Here is a 16,749-nt window from a genome sequence, read left to right as displayed (position 1 = left end):
ATAGAAATTAATTTTTTTGCATTTAAATTTTCCAGTTATATATATTCCACATTGCTGTACATACCTAAAAGGTGGATATGTAAAAATTTGATATTAAATTAATTTTATCTTTTAATCATAATATGCAGAACATTTTTGCATAGATTTATATAAAAAATAGATTAAAATAAGCACATTTTACGAAAAATGCAGTAAATAGGTAATTGGAGATTTATGCAAATTTTTTACCAAAAATGTGCACTTTACACAGTAAAGAGGAGAAGACATCGGACTAAATTTTTACCAAAGTCATTCGTATATGCAAAGAAAACATAGGGAAGATTTAGGTCAATTATTATCAAATATATAAGTTTTTATACCATAAAATACAAGGAATATCTACGTTAATTTCTATCTAAAGTACAATATAGTTAATTAACAAATTCAGTAAACGAATGTAGCACAAAAGAAAACATCATACGTTTAGATTATTTGAATGAGTGTGCTAAATTTTAAAATTGTTAAATATAGACCAGGAAATTGTATAAAACTTACCTTTTCCAATAGTTTACCAAGTTGACTTTGTTATTTTCCTTGAAGATGAATGTCTAATGTCACAAATATTTCATTCATATCTTCAGATAATACACAAATATATACTTATTTATTTATTAAAATTCAGTTTATCTCAAACATGTTAAAGAAAATATTAATTTGCATGCAAGTTAATAGAGTAGCTTCTGTTTTAATTACACACATAATTATGATATGTAAAAATTTTACATTTATCAATCAATCTTGCAATGTATTGTAATCTATTATTGTTGTCTTTTTCAGTTTAAAATCTTTTAAATATATTAGATCAGTACTAAAAGTTCACCTCTACAAAAGAAATGCTTTATTGAGGTATTTTTAAAAAGTTCCCTTTTACAAGGTAACTGTTAATTTCATAAATAAGTTCATAAAATTATGCAAATTCAAAATTACCTAAATATGTTCTTTATTTTATCTTATATACCAGATAAAATTTCAAAAAGTTAATTTGTTTAGGAATATTGAATTTTTTAATATTTATCTCATGTGACTTTTTCTATAACATCATTATAAATGTGCATGTTGATGTGGACATACCAATTATTTTTTTCATCAAATAGCTTTATGGTATTAAATGATTTAAAAAGAGGCAACTGGACAAAAGAAAGCAATTAGAAGTTGGCTAATTTTTTATTAATTTGTTGTCAAACGCTGTGCATTTTAGATTATGCTCATATGATGACAATGAGTTATTTAAATTATAAAATTATTATGAACATATCCCACATAAATTAACAAGCATAAAATTTCAAGTTGTTTGAAGTATTATGAACTGTAATACTTGCAAAAGAAATACACATGAAATTAATTTAAGAATTAGGTTTATTTTACAGGTATTCAAAAACTGCAATTACTGTTAAACAATAAAAATTAACATTAAATCTGAAGAGCATATTTTTTTCAATAATAAAATTCAACATAGACTTCATGCAGCTTTGCCATATTTGTTCTATAGTTCGCTGTCTTTAATATCCTGCTCGATTTTTGTAAAAGTGAATTCTTTGTCACCCAATGTTTTGAGAACAGCTCCTAAACAAGAAAAAGAAAAATTTGTAATAATTTCACACTTCAGATGTTTTCAGTTTTTAAATATAGTTGAAGCATTAAAAGATGCATATAAAATGCACTGAGTATTTCATATTTAAAAATTTACATTTAAGTAATTAAAAATTTAATTTCACACTATCACACAGTAAGCTTCAATTATATACCTTACACAATGCCTATAATTTCAAGTGAAAAATACTTAAGATTTGTTTAGAACTGCAAGGTTGAGAAAGTCTTTAATGGCTATGTCTGTATTTAAGTACATGAGAAAAAACTTAATTTTGTATTAATTATATTGCATTAGCCTTTTCAATTTTACTCCTACATATAGTAAAGAATATTCGCTTTCTTACAGATAACTTTTTTTTAAATAAAGAGTAAGCAGAAAACTAATCACAACACTATATACATATAACAGAATACTTCATAAACATATACATTTCATTAACATACGTATATGCATTAACAGGCTATTTTACACATTTCAATAAACCAGAAACCAATACACAATCAAAAGTATTATCAGTAAATTCCTCCAAAATCAGAGCAAAAATCTTTAATTATGATAACAATGGCATCTCAGTTTGCAATATAAAATATTTCAAGTCTACATTCATGTGCATTCTAAGCAAACAGAATGCTGAATAACAATAAAATTATAAATACCATAAAAAAGTTAAGAGCCACGTAGAATGATAGCAAGACTAAATGAAGTCTTCCTTCAAAAATCAATTTAAATTCAAAAATTTGCCTTCCTGTTTAACATCTCAAAATAGGGTTACTGCTTTCACTAACTAAATTTCCTGTCTTGGCAAAATAAAATTTGTCACTTCTGTTGCAGGAAATATTTGCTGCAAACTTTGTATGCAAATAATCCAGTGAAAAAATTTTAATTGTGGCTTGAATATTTTCTTTATTAAATAAATGAAAAATTGCCACATAATATTAATTTATGATCCACATGAAGCTTTTTACCTCTACCATATCATGCAGCTATTTTAAAATATATACTCTCATATAAAAGCCACAGAATTTTTTTACCAATATTAATATAGTATAAATCATTAATAAATCTTCTAAAAACAGCCCCAAATTTTCTGAATTTGATACCCAAAACATAATTCTACGTAACTGTTAATGTATGCATTTGCTTGCACATACTTAAAATGAATTATACACACAAAAACTTAACATATTAACTTTAATAAATTCTTAATTAGCAGGATGACTCAATTAAGGCAAAATATGAAAGAAATCTACCTGATGGAATAGTTGTAAAAGATATATTTAAAAAAAGCTAATATTGTTTACCTTACACATAGCAGAAATTGAGTAAACTGTATGCAGCTGGATTATTTATTAATATAGAAGTTAGATCAAAGTACCAAAGTCACACTAGGGCTTTAACCATTTGGGTGCAAAGAAGCACCTGAATTTCAAAAAGAATAATTTAAAAAAGCTAATAGAATTATATAACTTTTACAATCTAGTAGAAATATTAGACACATAAACAACACTAAATGCCATTATTTACTTGCATATTTTCCTTCTTTGTGTACTTTACTCCTTAATTTTTCAGGATATGATTTAGAAACAGAGTTATGGTAAAAATGTATACTGGTAAAAAAAATATTGCTGAAACTGATAAGTCCTTTAAATTATATACTATAGTGCAAAGAGGGATGGAATATGTGACTAAATATGATAAATTAGATTACAATAACATTAAACAAATAACATGAAAAACTGAATAAAAGAAGTTTTATTTGAAATTATTTTTTAACTCATGGAAAGGCAGACAGTATTTCCAACTTATTAAATTCAATTATACTTTACCTTCGTCAAACCAATATTGGTAAGAGAGTTGTATTTAAAATCGGTGCTAAGCTAAAACTGCTTTCTTGCCTAATTTTATATTATTGAAAATACCGGTAATTGTCAAAGTTATTCCTACTCAATATGTGTAAGATTATTAATGAGTTGCCAAACCTCAGTTAACTATCTAATATACTACATTCAACATTATTATTTTTCTTTTTGAATGTCAGGTTTTCATTATTTCTGCCAATATATCTGTAACAGGACATAAAGATTGAGTTAATGTAGAATAGAAAATTACCTTGCAAGTTAGCACCTTTACCTTAGTGGCAGTACTTCATTCTCTAGAAAAAACATTTTAAATTATTATACTTAAACAAAAAATTCATATTTGTTACAGCAAAACATCATTAATACAATAAATTAGAGTTGAATGCAAATCTAGTTTAACTCCATTCTTGAAAACTAGTTTATTACTTTCAATTTAATTTAAAAATAATAAAAAATATGGTACGTATTATGATGACTACCTAGATATCTCGCCTAAACTGGCAATCCTTGTAGGTTATACAGGTTAACCCTAACATAGGTTATAGAGGGCACTAAGATAGAGAGTATTAATCCCACACTAGGGACTCTAACATTTGGTAGGAACAGTTTGAAAAGTGAAACAGATATTTATAGTGAACCAATGCAAAACAAAAACAATAGTTCTTTTAGGGACAAAGCCCCTTTGGACTAATAAATCCGAGTAAATTAACAGCTTTTAGCTATTTTTTCTTCTTGTAAAAAATAGACATACATAATATTTTTAGAAAATAACAGTACTTTAAGCATGCAATTTCCACATATTTAACACAATAATTCATTCTAGCTCTGTTGCAATACTGGCAAAGGTACTCCTCCGTTATTAGGATGGGATTCAGAAATGTACAATGAAACCTCGAGATACGAGGAAAGTATGAGCAAAATACGAGATTAATTCGAGTAACGAGCAATGAGCCAGGCTGTTGGTATGGGTGGCGCCATTTCCCTATCCGGCTCAACTCGGGGAATCCCCTCGTCAGATCACTCGGTGTTCTTTTATATACGTGTTTGTGCACTTGCAAGTTAATTGCTTTGACATTTAACGTGAAAATAATTATTTCAAGATGCCTCGCAAGAAGATTGTTGCCTCAGATGGTGCTGCAAAGAAAAATAAGAAGGCCATGGCCGTCGATATCAAGAAAGAAATCGTAGATAAACATAAGCATGGTGACGGAATTGGCGAAGACTTGCGGCCTTTCAACATCGAAAATCTATACTATTCTGAAGAAGCAGAAAGAAATTAAGAAACCTGATGTAGCCAAAGGAATTATCGTTGCTTCCAAGCACCATAAAAGTACTCCTAGATGTTGAGAAGCTGTTGTTGGTGTGGATTAATGAGAATGAGTTAAAATGTTGGTAACAAAGTTAAACTATTGTTATATTATTTACCAGTGTTATTTATTAGGAAAAATTGACTTGATATTAAAATGATATTTTTTGGGGTGTGGAACGGGTTAACTGAATTTCCATTATTTTCAATGGGGAAGCTTGTTTCTAGATACGAGAAATTCGCTATACCAGTTGAATGCTGGAACGAATTAAACTCTTATCTCAGGGTTCCACTGTAGATATGTAAGCATGTGTATATGCATGTATGCGCATATACACATACATACATAAAGAAATAAAGAATATACACATGCACACACGAGCACCTACATTTAAAAATGCATGCATATAAACACACATTTCTGAATCTCCTGATAACAGAAGAATACCTACATGAATCATAGGATTTACATTATTCAGTTTCATTAGAATTCTTAAATGCAGAGGATTTACATTAATCAGTTTTATTAGAATTTTTAAATGCAGAGGATTTACATTAATCAGTTTTATTAGAATTTTTAAATGCAGAGGATTTACATTAATCACTTTTATCAGAATTCTTAAATGAAATCTTCACTATCCGAAAATTCAGTTTCACTTCCAGCTGAAACTGTATCAGGACAATCTCATTTATATTATTTCCCTCTAACAACTGAACATTTTGAAAACCTTTTCTATTCCATGGAAAACTAATGCTACAGTAAACATACATTTTCTAAATCTGAAAATTTTAAGTTAGCTTAGAAACTGTAATCATTCTTAAAGTTTGATTTATGCAGATGTTTGATCAATAAAATTACTTTCCTGTGAAAAAGTAATATGGCATTGAACAACACGATTTTACACATCAAGATATACTGAGTGAAAATTCCTGAAATGTTTTATTTCTTGGTATCTCTGCAAGAATTGTATAAATAAAACTACCTCCCTTTTATAAAAAAAAAAAAAAAAAGTTTAGTAAATATACTATGAAGAAAATTGGTTACATTATTTACAGTTCATAATTAATAGAAAATAAATCATTTCTTATCTTATCAGAATTTATTTTTATCACATTCATAAACAGTACTAATTTAAACAAACATACCATTATGATTTCAATAACTATGAAATAGAAAATCCAAATCTGCATCTTTGATGGTCTAGTAGATTGGACGTCTCGTTTACTACAATTCAGCAGGGTGCTGACTCCCCAGACTGTAATATATATATACAATTAATTTACAAGGGAAAAAGCAACAAAAATATAAACAATTTCTTGGTTTTATATAAGCATTTCTGCACATTTACAATTTAAATTTTTTTAACTATCTAGTTATATCAAAATACATGATTTAGTAAAATATAATTCAAATAATTTAAGGTATTTTAGATCAAATACTAATTTTTCAATAAATTTTTTCATGCAAGTCTAATAATCAACATAACTATCAAGTTTTGACTTCGAAAATTATGTTTAGAGAAACTTGAAGCTGCAGTAAATAGTAATAAATTTATTCAAAACTGAAAGTAAAGCATTCTTACTTTATTTTCTTTCTTTAACTATGGCAGATCTTTTAAAACAACAAAATCAAACAAAAAAGAAATGCATTCATGAAAGGAATTAGGACTTACTTATTATTCATGAAAGGATATATTTCAGTAATTACTAGTGCATAAAAATTCAGTATATATATAAAAAAATGAACACAGATTTGGAACAAAGTACCTGTGTTTCTATGGCATAAAGTTTCCTTTTTAATAGCACAATATCTTTGAGTTAAATATTATATATTAAAGCAAATTTATAAAACTAAATTCAAAAATAAGAAATTAAATTATTTTTAGGGAAAACACTAAGCAAATAAAAAATTTTGAATTTCATAAATAAATGAAAGTTACATGCTTTATTTTTTGGCATAAGGTAGATAACATTTCCATAACAGATTTCTGAACAATTATTCATGTTAATATTGCCTTTCTTTTTCCATTAAAAGCTATTTCCTGCTTAATTACAGTATGCTTTAGGATAAATATTAAAACGTTTGAGTAAAAATAATACAACTATAAAAAGGTGAGACACATACAAAAAGGAGTGACACAAACAGTAAGAAACAGACTAGTGCAAAATTTAACAGTACCAAATCCTGAAAATGAATCATTAGGCACGTACACAAAAGAACAACACATGGAAAATCACATTTCCTACACAGACGCTATTTATAAAATTTTATATAGGTGAAAAAAGTACGAGTATTAAACACTGAAAATATAAAATATTCACTTACTTTCTTCAAATAATTAGTAACTTCGATGGATTCTGTCACAAACGCCAATCCACGAACAAACAGCATTCTTTGCGACTTTACCATTCTTTTCGACCGCCATTGCTGAGTGCTGACTTCACAAATATCCCGCCACAACCGGAAGTAGAAAGTGTCTGCTTTGCCATTGGTCAGTGAACAAGAATTGCAACGCTTTTTTTTTCTTTATAATTAAACATATTAAGAAAGCCTCTAAATTAGCATATGAAATAAACTTACTTTTGCATTATATAAATTTATATTCACAGCATCTCTGTATTAAGGTAATAATTAAATTTTTCTACGAAAAATAGAAATGTCTGTATATGCGCATGCTCAGTGTATAATCGTAAATCCGGTTAATTTTTATAGCGTAAAATTAACTATGCAAATTTTGAGTTCATTTAACTGGACCCTTGTACTTATTCTGTAGATCTCCATATTAAGAATGTCTTTAACTGTTTCAGGAAAAATATAAAATATAATATAATTATTTATTTACATTATTTATTAATTTTTTCCTCATATAAAAATTATTAAAATCGCTATATCATTTTTCCCGTACATTAAACAAAATTTAAAAAAATTAGCCTCATATAATTTTTATAACAAAGATTAAAGGAACTGAAATATATGTAAAATATCAGGATTCAGCTTGCAATTTCGTAGAGTTATTATTATTATTATTAAATAAAAATATTAGTATATCTTTGATTATAATTAATGATCCTTTGGTCTACATTAAACTATTGTTCAAGAAGTTAAACGTTTTCGAGCATCTTCTGCTGTATTTATTATTCTATTCCTCGACATGAAAGATTTGCTAGTCTTATTCCAATTCAATTGCCCACATTTGCTAAATAAAATAAGAAGAGTATTGTACCAAACTCAGTAAGTACACAAATTTAATATACAGCTTATTCCAGTTAAATGGGTAATAGGATTTTCATAAAAGAAATTAAATTGTGTAAATTAATATAAGTGTTGATATGAATAAAAATAACAAATTTGATATAAGAAAATAAATAAGTTATTTTGAAGATGTTTGAATCAAGAAAATATAATTTTTTGCAAAAATGCACGTAAAGATTTAGCTCACATGTTAAAATTTATAGAAAAATTTTAGCCTCATATATGAATGCCCCTTTTTTCATGTTCGTGGACAAGGAAAACAAAGTGAAATGCCAGAAATACACTAAATATTTTGAATTAATAAACTTCATTTTCAATCTTTTTAGACTTCGTATAATATCCGTAAAAGTGACGAATGAAATAACCATAAAGGCAGTAGTTTCTTTCAGAACATTCGGATTCGTATAATATGCGTAAAAGTGACGAATAAAATATACAATCATGGTGGTAGTTTTATCAGTACATTCGGATTCGTATAATTTTCGTAAAAATAACGTGTGGAAAATAACGATCAAGAGTTAACAGTAACTTCAGCCTTTTTCATTCGTATAAATTTCGTAAAAGTAACGTGCAAAAAATACCATACCCTTATTTCACCAAAATTATACGTATATTTTTGGAGACGTGCTGCCTGGGAATACTATAAATTAAACATACTTCAATTTCTATCAGTTAGATATTTATCATTTACCCTCAGAGTTTTAAGCAAATTAAAATTTTATACTGAAAATATAAATTATACATCTTACGTTTCGCCGAACTGCAGCACTCTGAGAACTGGTTATGCGTAAGTTAGTGGGAAAATAAAGATCTTACATTTTGCGCAGTAAAGAGACTTACCAAGACATGTGTGTTATAAATGAATGGTACTATAATACAACAAAACGATTTAAAACTTAGGAAAGAGTCCGCTATTTCTTACGCCAATGCAAAATAGGGTAATTTGTCACTTACTTCTTAACTTTGGAAAACAAAAACATATTTATGTAATTTTACCCAAATCATAATATTTAGACCTGACCTGTACACTCTGAAGGTCCGCTTTGGAACTGCATTTTATTCCGGTGGGTCTTATCTATGTGTGTGTGTAAAATATAAAATCTAGCTTTCAAATAATAAATTAATAGCCCTTTAACTTCCGTTTCATTCTAAAAGTAACAGGAATAAATTTTACTCCCTGCAGTTCTGATGCGCACTTGCCGATGAAATCTGAACCCAAAATCCTGAACATTAAAGTGTCAGGTGATCTGAAATGGAATTCGGTATATAAAAAGCTTAATTACGTCGCAAGTCCCTCTTCTTCTCTTCGTCGTCTCTTGTGCTGCTTTCGGCTGTTCTGCTAGCTACGCAAAGTTTACTTTTCTATTGTTTAAAATGTGAGCTGTAGGAAATTGTGGGGGGCGCTAGCGCCCCCACAGCGAGAATATGCATTATTGAAAAATAAAATGATGTGTGGAATTTACCGTTATGTGTGTTCTTCAAATGTCATCTTGCTAACTACGCAGCCAAGTCGCAGTCCTCTCCAAGTCAGACCGTTGCAACTCTTACCAAATCATCTTATTCCATCTTATAAAGCAGTCTTATTTCAATAATAACGCAATTTTTTTACATCTAATGGAATAGTTTCATGACATAAATATATGTGTGTGTGTATGTGTACAGTGTACATGTAAAGAAACAGACTTAACAATAAGACTGGTACCATAGAAACGTAGAGAAACGTAGATAGCATAGAATGTAGAATGTCGAATCCGTAATTAACAGCAAACCTGGCAGTCGAGCCAGATTAAATCGTCATTTTTATTTCAGTAAACATGTTGCGGTCACAAACAACTTGGCACGCTACTTCTGTCTATTTCAAAATGTTTACATTTTTGATAGATTTGGCGGCAGGAACAGAGCAGCACCCAGTAGTCCTGCTAGGTCGAAGGTAGAAAGCAAGAGTGGTTTGCTCAGGATGAAATCTTAAATCAAACTGATTTTAGTTTTAGTTCCCAGTGTATTTAGATTGGGTAATCAATATTGCTGTAAATTTATTATTGGTTGTTCGAATTTTAGTTCCATTTACATCAGCAATGTTCTGTTGGAGCCATATGACATGGATTAGTTATATATAAATCTTTTGATGTGAAAATTTAAAACAGAAAAAAATTGTTATAATTTTTATTATTATTCATAAACAAATAATAGAACAGTAAGCTATTTATGACTATACATAAATAACTTTTGTAAAAAATTAATAAAATAATTGAATACTATTATATTTGCTGTAATTAGTGCGATATTTCTTTCTTTACTATTTCATTTATTTTTCCCCGTCGATCTCAATACTTGCATTTGCACATCGCAAGTGATGTTGCGGGTTTTCGTCGGTTATGGAAACCTGTAATTTTCCTTAATTTCATTTTCGAAACAATATCGTAAACTTCGCAGCGGGCCGCATGCAGCGTGAGGGTTGGCCATCTCTGATTTAGACCATTTATATACCTTCCTTAAAGAACACTTAATATCACATTAATATACGCCTGATAGCCTAATAATCAACATTTTTATTTTCTCCATAAAATATTTATGGCTGTTTAATGCAACTCCACTTTCTGCTCTTTACTTTTTCATAGCAATTAACCTAACATAACCTTATTCGGACGATTTGTTGAAATTCTTAGCTAGAAGTATTAAAGTTATAAGATATTTCTCCCGCCTTCCAGCATCCTGTCATGGTGCAGTGGTCAGCACGCTTGACGCGTATTTGAGAGGCCCGTGGTTCGAGTCCCGGTGAAGGCGATTGCTCATTTTTCATCTTGCTTCCAAAAAAATACCTAATGCCTCTACAGTGGCGCCTGAACTAAAAGGTGGTGAATGATGATTCTTCACCAGCAGGACTTGGCGATTGTGGTCCCTAATCCCCAGTCGCCCTTTAAAAGGGGAAGCATCTAAGGTATTTCTCCCGCCTTCTTAGCATGCCTTCGTAGTGTAGTGGTCAGCACGCTCGACGCAATTTCGAGAAGCCCGTGGACTCGAACCACGGGCTTCTCGAAATAGCACCCGGCGAGGGCAATGCTAATTTTTCATCTCTTCTATTTCAAAAAAAAAAAAAAAAAAAAAAAAAAATCCTAATATCTCTACAAAGTGTTTAAATTAATTCGACTTAAACCATATAAAGCCATCATAAGGAGGCAGTTAAAATAATAAATAGTATACTTACTATTCTAAACAGAAAAAAACAAACTGACGGAATTAAAAAAAAAGAAAAAAAAATCTGAACGCTTTCAGATTTTACATTACGCACAAAGGCGCGTTTCTTAATCAGTTTGTGTGCTGCCTTTATTTATTAAATATCATGTTCTTTTCACTTAAACCATAAAATTTAATTCAACAGCAATATCGCAAAAAAATTTTAAAGTGAGTATATCTTTAGAATTTCTGATAGGCCATTTCGCGCGCTGGAGATAAAAGGTTTTTTACCCCGTAGAATATTGCCATTGCTCGCTATGAATTCGCTGAGTTTCTTAATCAAAAATTCGTTAAATTGGTATAAAATATGAAATTGATAATAAAACAAATTTCAAATTCTAAATTCGGGCTTCCTGATGCCCATATTCAGTGGAAGATTACGTTATTCAAAATTTGATGACTCTAGCTTCCGTTGTTTTACCACAATGCGAGAAACATATATATATTCATGCAAATTCTTCATTATTTAATTTCTTTAAATTTTACCCAGGGCTTTAATATTTGGTGGCAACGATTAGAAAAGTAAACCGACATTTATAGTGAACCAATGCAAAATGCCAAAACGAAATTAATGGCTCTTCTGAGCTAACGCCCTTTGGGCTAATAATTATTTTAAAACGTTTTTCTAATATATACATAAAAACAAATATATGTAGGGAGTCGATTGAATTAGCAAAATAATTATTCATAGCAAAAGGCAATCATTAATTAACGGGTTGAAATTTGATAACGCCTGCCTAAAATGCAAATAATATTTACATTTGATTCTGCTCTTGTCTTTTCTGACTACAACGTTGAATTTTTGAAAGTAAATTTATTTAAAATGCGATGAGAAATACGAGTCACTGTATGATGCGCACCTTATAAAATTCAATAAAGGATTTAAGAATTTCCCCCACCCCGACAAATGCATTAGAGAAGTCTGAGTTAAATATTCCATGTAGCGTTCTCTTATGTAGCTAGCTTTCAGGTATTCTAAGAATTCCTTTGAGAACATGGAAACGTGACTCGAATAAAAGATGCAAGATGTCTGCATCTTTATACCTGTCAGTTCAACGCGTGGTTTGAACACAAAGCAAAGCAGCCGTAATTACACAAAGCATCAGACATGGATGAGACTGGAAATTCTCGTATCTTTTACATATAATTTACCAGGAAATTAATCTCAGGTTCTCCAGTTTTGTTCATGTACCGTATTTTTAGGATGGTAGTTAAATAAAACAACAGGTCTCCACATGTTCTGAAAATAGATGGTAATCTAATATTTTTCAAGATTTTATCTTGTGATTTTTTTTTCAAACCCAAGTATTGCGATTATGTAAGCTTTAAAACTATAACAGAACTAATTATTTACTAGGCAACTAATCGTAAAACCGTACAGTTTACGAAACTAATAAAATAAAAGCAAGCTTTTAGATTTGAACATTTTGGACCAAATGACAATTTAAGCAAAATTATGCGAAATGAAGCCATAAGAAACGTTCTATCTACTGAGTATTTTATCGAATTTATGATATTTTATATTGTGGCTCAAGGAACTATAAAATGTATATAAAATTTTCCTTTCGAAAAGATTTGTTTGTTTAGTCGTAAAATGGACAATATCTAGATGCTCTAGGAAAAAGGTGCATTCATGGAAGATTTTTCAAGGAATTGGACTGGATTTACTGAACCACAGTAAAATACATTAGACACTGGAGTACTCTGCCTAAAACGAGAGATGCCTTTGCGAAGAAGGGAAACTAATGCATAGACTAATGCATAACTTCAAGCAACACTGGAAAAACACTACAAAAATTCCCTTAAAGCGAGCAATATTACTCTTTTGTCAGATGTCTTTCTAAGTGTTCCCTTAGAAACATGCATTCACATGCATTTTCTAGAAATTGAGCCAGTAACGAATCACCAGAAATCATTTTTACTTGCCTGCTGATGCACATTAAGTAATTTCAATGTACACCGCCCCCCCCCCTAAAAAAAAGGACAGTTCTATATTTCCCGTTTTACGGGACCGACTGACGAACTTCATTTTGCGTTTTCCATGTCCCGAAAGCTCGACTTAGGATATGTATTAGATTTATATATAGCATTGTTCTAATATAGGTATTTTCACACAAAATCGGACTTTGTCTGAAATAACATACCCTTTTTTTTTCCATATTTCACTTCTAAGACTCAAATTACGCCAAACTACCAAATTTTGTTAAAACTGCACGCGTAGTTTTTAAAAATTTATCTCTAAAATTTTAGCTCCTCAATGTTAATTGAGTTTGGTATATATTTATTAATCTCTCTTTTTTTATTAAACTTATTTGATTCTTCCTTTCACATTTTGAAATTCCAGTTCATTCCAAATAAAATTCACCCATTTTTTATGATTTATTTTTAAAATTTGTATTTTTAAATAATTTTTATAAATTTTTCAAAATAAAAATTTTGAATTGTAATCTATAAGATTTTTACCATCATCTTAAAGTAAACGTATTTCTAAGCATACCGGCAAAAAATTACAGATTTTATTCAAAATTTCAACATTTCCGAAGATACACATGAATTTATATATTGGCGCGTTTTGAAATTTGGCATATTTGTTAAAAGCGATGAGACATCAAATGTGGTTTAGACACTTTGCTAAAATTATTTAAGTAGGAACGATGTGACTTTTTCCCGCTCATGCGCAATGTAAAAAGGTAGGAACGAACCTGTTTTCCCGCTCCGGCGTAATGGAAAAGAAAGAAAAATTGGTTGCCATAGATTATAAAGTTCGCCAAGGGAATTATTCTTGGCGCAAACTAAAACAATTGCGCCAAGATAAATTTTTGAGTTTCTCCGTAAATTTTACAAAATTTAATATCGAGGCATAATTTGAGTCGTAGAATTGAAATATGGAAAAAAAAGATTGGTGATGTTATTTCAGAAAAAGTCCGATTTTGTGTCAAAATACCTGTGTTAGAACAATGCTATATATAAATCTAATATATATCCTAAGTCGCGCTTTCGAGGCATGGAAAACGCAATTTGAATTTTTTCAATCGGGCCAGTAGAACGGGAGCTATAGAACTCTCCCCCTTTTTTTGCGCAATGTACATGTGGATCTCATATTTGTTAATTATTGTAAGAAATATCATTGATAATATTAATCTTATAAGTATAGATATACTTTGCAGATGCGAGAAGCTTTAGTTTGCTAATGAAAAATAACCTTTCTTACTGACAACTATTTTCCTATTGCAAACCTACTAAAAACTTAATTTTCGAACAGCTTTACTCAGTCATGTGTTCGGTACAGTGCTCAGCCTGCCAAATCGCTGAGCTTGGGATCTAACCCCTGAGGAAGCATAGCGGTTTTTAGCTATCTATCTCCCCTTCTCATAGATGTATTATCTGGCCTACACTCTTTACTTCTGTGTTAGACAATGTTTACTGTGAAGAACTGACTTCAAATGGCCGAGAAGTTCGGCTATTTTAGGACAACGTTAACAAGCATGTGTTCACTTTATTCACGCCTTCTTGGCGTGCGTTTGTGGTGTAGTAGTCTGCATGCTGGGCGCGTATTCCGGAGGTCCGTGGTTCGATTCCCGGAGAAGGCTTTGCTCATTTTTCATCTCGTCTGCTTCCAATTAACCTAATGTCTCCACAATTTATTTTGATAGAAACTTGTTTGGTTCATGCCTTTAATAACTAATAATCTTCTAACAAGCTATTGAAGAAATATTTAATCATACGTTCTTTTAGACATCGTATGTGTAAAAAAATCTGTTTCACAACTTTTCAATAATATTATCGTTAATTAAAACAAAATTTTTTGGCAGTATTACTCTCACGCTCCTTAAATTATCTTATTACGAACATGTCATTGTAAACGTTTACTTTGATTACCAAAAAACTTAAAATCGTACAGAGGTTTGAAAGCAATATCGCTTTTTTTTCCCAGAAGCGTTAACTTTTTTTACTGTGTTTCCTTTGTCATACACAATATCAAGTTAGAAATGTGTGACAGCGTCAAGTTAAAAGCTTTAGTAAATGTCAGTGTGTCAAATGTGTCACAGCGTCAAGTTAGTCAAATGTGTCACATTTAGTCAAATGTGTCACAGCGTCAAGTTAAAAGCTTTAGTAAATGTCAGTTTTTCGTAAGTCTACCAATTTATTACAAAATATTACATTTTATGAAAATGCAAATCAACGTTTTACAGAAAAATAAACTTACTCCTCCCTGCATTTAAGCCTCAAATAAAATTACTAGTATACAGATATGCCTTTAGGAAAAAAAGTATCGGTAAAGGAAATTAATTTTCAAACGGTGAACATAAAAGTACTCCTTTTACAATTTTTTCCCAGAAGATGTCTTTTACAAGATTAATAACTTCCTTCGTATTTTATATGCAGGTATATGTGTTTAATTTCTTGCATCATCGAATAATTTAAATACTGAAATAAGGATGGCATGCACAAATAAACCATTTTCTTTTTGTACTTATCCTATGACATTTCCATTTCCTTAACCTTTCTTGTTTTGAATAAATTAATTCTTTTTTACGTTACAAAAGATACAAAAGTATTTATCTTCTTTTGAGAATTCTCTTTGAAATGAAGATTTTAATATCAATTCTATTGCTTTATTATTTCAATGCTATTTATTTTCTCACATAAAGAAATCATCAGTTCATTCTACTGTCTTAAAAAAGTAGAAGGAGATTAAATAAACTTTAATTACCGGAAAGAAATAACTGTTTCGTTTACATTCATTAGATTATCTTAAACGTTGATAAAACATTTCGTACTTTCTTCGAGGAATATTTTAGAGATGAATGATCATTAAGTTCTGCTCTTAAAATAAGAATGTATTATAATTCCAAGACCATACCGATTTTCTCAAAAAAAATAATTAATTATTTATTACTCTAGGTAAGATCAAAGTTAAAGAATCTGGAAATGCGATTTTTATTTAAAATTAAGAAAGTTACAGTTGATCATAAATAAGCTGATAAAATGCCCTTATATAACTTATTCTTAATTAAACTTCAGTATGAATGAACATTGCTATCAAAAGTTTTAAAACTAATTTTTAGAAAGAAATTTTATATTCAAGTTCATTATTCCACAAAATCGCGTTTCCGAAAATAAATAAAACATTTCTTTGAAATTTATACACAACGTGTAAATTTTTACATCTTCCACTCACATGTGTTTTAACTGCTTTCTATAAATAAGCGTATATTAATTTTTATAATGAATTCAATGGAATAAGTTCCAAGTTTCAACAACAAATAAACTACATAACAGCTCCCGAAGAATCAAGAGCGGACTAGTCGAGTCTTATCAAAAAAAGAAGAAAAAGTGAAGTTTATTACGGAACGTTGGGAAATTTGCTAAATACATATACTTGAAATAACGTAAAAGATTAGCATAAAATAAAACCGTCTGAAAATAGAAAAAGGAATCGAAAATTACATCTACTTTTTTCATG

The 16,749-nt window shown here is 29.7% G+C and overlaps 1 protein-coding gene and 1 long non-coding RNA gene across 3 annotated transcripts in view; both read right to left on the bottom strand.

Annotated features, from left to right (window-relative positions):
• Positions 1-16,749, bottom strand: part of LOC118189393 (uncharacterized) — a 333,651-nt gene that overhangs the window by 174,255 nt on the left and 142,647 nt on the right. The gene's annotated exons all lie outside the window — the stretch shown is intronic.
• Positions 1,320-7,271, bottom strand: LOC118189394 (uncharacterized). The gene is made up of 4 exons (XR_015040182.1): positions 7,122-7,271; positions 5,942-6,051; positions 3,740-3,782; positions 1,320-1,602 (listed from the first exon to the last, which is right to left on the bottom strand). It is a non-coding gene; the product is annotated as an uncharacterized LOC118189394 (long non-coding RNA).

Source organism: Stegodyphus dumicola, chromosome 3 (assembly GCF_044657685.1).
Source record: "Stegodyphus dumicola isolate Sdum_Otavi_A_Nest chromosome 3, ASM4465768v1".
NCBI lineage: Eukaryota > Metazoa > Arthropoda > Arachnida > Araneae > Eresidae > Stegodyphus > Stegodyphus dumicola.
Note: the sequence above shows the minus strand (reverse complement) of the source record. Positions and strands in the feature narration are given on the sequence as shown.